This window comes from Prunus mume, linkage group LG4, assembly GCF_029339155.1.
Source record: "Prunus mume cultivar Tortuosa linkage group LG4, ASM2933915v1, whole genome shotgun sequence".
NCBI lineage: Eukaryota > Viridiplantae > Streptophyta > Magnoliopsida > Rosales > Rosaceae > Prunus > Prunus mume.
In genome coordinates, this window is record NC_142701.1 from 538,021 (window position 1) to 541,739 (window position 3,719).

Sequence of the window (3,719 nt, forward strand, 5' to 3'; positions counted from 1 at the left end):
TGTCGTCTGTATTGCTGTTTTAGAATCACTGTTTACTAGCTTAAAACGTCAATTTTTTAAAAAACCGACGTCTATATAAGTATAAAACGTCGGATGTTTAAAAAAAAACCGTCGTCTTTATGTTAAATTACTTTCTATCAAAGTAATTATAATCTGCTATAGTGATGGTCATTGCTTGTCTTTTCACCTTATTATAAATAATAGGATATTTTGTCGGAGATGGATAAGTCATGGATGCACGCAGATAGAAGATCGAAGGCATATGAGTTAGAGGTGGAAGCATTTTCAAAAATTTCAATAGAAAATCTTCTAACCACAACACATATTCACTTTCCAAGTGTTAAATGTGGGAATGTTCAATTGTTTGGGGTTGGAATTATAAGGGACCACTTATACTTTAATGGAGTTGACCAAAGTTATAAGAATTGGACATTTCATGGAGAACCTTGGCAAGAAACTACTAATGCTAGTAGAAATGTGGAAGAAGATGATGAACATAGTAAGTACAATTTTGTGTCTGAAGAAATAGAGATGGATGATAATGATTTAGGCAATTTTGGATCCGATCCTTATGAGTTCGGCAATGTGATTGGCGATGGAGATCAACCCTTGTACCCTAATTGTAGTAAGTACACCAAGTTGTCGGCATTAGTGAAGTTATATAATTTGAAGGCAAAACATGGGATGAGTGATGTATATTTTACAGAATTGTTAATACTTCAAGGAGAATTGCTTCCAGAAGGAAATACAATACCTTCCTCTATGTATGAGGCAAAAAAGACTTTGTGTGCATTGGGGCTTAAGTTATGAGAAAATCTACACATGCCCCAATGATTGCATCTTGTATAGGAAGGAGTATGAACATTCAACTCATTGTCCTACTTGTGGAATCTCAAGATGGAAGGAAGGCAAAGATTCAATCTTGAAAGAGGGTGTCCCATCAAAGGTAGTGTGGTATTTTCCACCAATTCCAAGATTTAAAAGGATGTTTCAATCATGCAAGATAGCTAAGAGTTTGATTTGGCATGCTGATAAAAAAGCAATTGAAGGTTAGATGTCTCATCCGGCTGATTCTCCCTCTTGAAAACTCATTGATGATAAATGGCCCGAGTTCGGTAATGAGCCAAGAAACTTGAGATTGACTCTCTCATCTGATGGATTCAATCCCCACAGTTCTCTAATTACCAGATACAGTTGCTGGCCAGTTATCTTAGTTACATATAATCTCCCACCATGGCTATGCATGAAATGAAAGTTCATGATGTTGATCTTATTGATTCCCGGTCCAAAACAACCCGGAAATGATATAGACGTCTACTTAGAGCCTTTGATTAATGATTTAAAATCTTTGTGGGATGAGATTAAAGGAGTGTATGATGCTCATTTAGGAGAATACTTTACACTCAGAGCTGCATTACTGTGGACAATTAATGATTTTCCCGCTTATGGAAACTTATCTAGTTGTATCATAAAAGGATATAAAGCTTGTCCAATATGCGGTGATGATACACCTAGTCACGGGTTGAAAAATGGCCACAAAATATGTTACATCGGGCATAGAAAATGGTTACCAAGATATTATCCATATTAGAGGCAACGTGCAGCATTTAATGGGAAACCTGAATATGACACGCCTCCAAACCCATTAACCGGAGAAGAAGTGTTACAAATGATTGAAGGTATTAATTATAAATGGGGCTCGAAAAAAGGGGGAGGTGGAAGTGAAAATGATGGTGACAAAGTTTGTTGGAACAAGTAAATTCTTTGATCTCGAGTACTAGAAATACCTTCCTGTGAGGCATGCCCTTGATGTTATGCACATCAAGAAAAATGTTTGTGATAGTATCATTGGTACGTTGTTGGAGATCCCTGGAAAAAATAAAGATGGGATTACTGCTCGTTTGAATTTATTGAACATGGGGGTCAAGACTGATTTGCAACCGAGTATGGACAAAGACGCACTCGCTTGCCTCCAGGGCCTTGGAATTTGTCAAGAGCAGATAAGAGAGCGGTTTACAATTCTTTCTATGGTATGAAGGTCCCTGAAGGTTACTTTTCAAATATTAAAAATCTTGTATCTTTACAAGATTCAAGACTTCTATGGCTTAAATCACATGATTCTCATACCTTGATGCAACAATTGCTCCCTGTGGCAATTAGTTTTGTCCTAGAGAAGCCTACAAGGTATGCAATAACTCAATTGTGCTTCTTCTTCAATGCTATTTGTGCAAAGACGGTAGATATTTCCAAGCTAGATAAGTTGGAAGAATATGTAGTAGTAACGTTGTGTTTGCTCGAGAAGTGCTTTCCCCCTTCATTCTTCGATATCATGGTTCATCTAGTAGTACATCTTGTCAAAGAAGTTCGTCTATGTGGGCCAATTTATTTTAGATGGATGTATCCGTTCAAAAGATATATGAAAGTGCTAAAGGGGTATGTTCAAAACCTTAATCATCCTGAAGGTTGTATTGCTGAGTGGTATATAGCTGAAGAAGCTGTAGAGTTTTGCACCAAGCATTTATCCAATGTTAGTACAGTTGGAGTGTCATCAAGCCAGAAGATGGGACTTTCAAAGCCCTTATCAAGTTGCACAATGAGTTTAGTTGATCAAGACTTGTTGACTTCAGGCACATCTATATGTCTTGGATAATAGGAGGAAGTTCTACCTTATATCAAGTATGAGTTTTATTCTTAAGTAGTCATTTTAAATTATATTCCTTATGTTTATCTGACATGTTTGGGATTGTAATGCTTGAATTTTTCATGTTATGTAGAGAACATATGATCCACATCAAGACCACTTATCCAAAATTTAGAAAGAAAACAAAGTGGCTACAAGATAAGCACAATACCACTTTCATTCAATAGCTACGCTTTAAGGTATATGAAATTGAATAACATATTGCACTTTTAATTTTCTTATTTTTATGTTAGATTGAATTAAGATATGATTCATTTGCAGGTTCAAAGTCAACTTAATGGGGAAGACAATAATGGTGTATCAGAAAATTTGAGGTGGCTAGCAACTGGTCCAAGCATGGCAGTGCCATCATATAGGAGCTATCTTATCAAAGGTATTAAATTTAACACCAAGGCACAAGATGATGTGCGTGCAGTTCAAAACAGTGGAGTTTATTTACTTGCACATACTATGCAAGTTGCTAATGCCAAGGATAAGAACTCAATTGTCTCAAATATGGGTTTTTATGGTGTCAGTACAAAAAAATCACAGTTTTAGGTGTGATTGGATAGATAGCAAGTACCTTGGATTTAAATAGTAAAATTGGACGGACCAGTCCTCAAGTTAATGACAATTCATGGTTGGTCAAGTGTTATCAATGCCTAATAGACGGTCCATTTACTAGAAGGATGCCAAATGTTGACACATCAGCCGATGAGTTTGGGAGTCATATTCGAGATGGGTTGAAGATATTGGATTGAATGATGCTTGTAATTTATGTTACTTACGCAATGGTTGTGTAACATTAATTTTGAAGAAATTGTATTGCATTTTTTTCACTTTCATTATAAGGGTTTGGGCCAAAGCTATACAATCTTGTTCAAGTAAAAAAACAATTAGCATCATAATAGTATCAGACGTATCATAGAATGGAAGACCTTAAAACCTATAAATTAAAAAAAAAACAAAGATAAAAATGCTAAAGACGTTGGTTTAAAAAAAATGGACATTAAAAAGGTCATACGTCTCCAATTAGACC

At 35.8% G+C, this 3,719-nt stretch overlaps 1 pseudogene; it reads left to right on the top strand.

Moving 5' to 3' along the window:
* Window positions 1–684: 684 nt before the first annotated feature.
* Window positions 685–1,591, top strand: LOC148917581 (uncharacterized; annotated as a pseudogene).
* The last annotated feature ends 2,128 nt before the right edge of the window (window positions 1,592–3,719 follow it).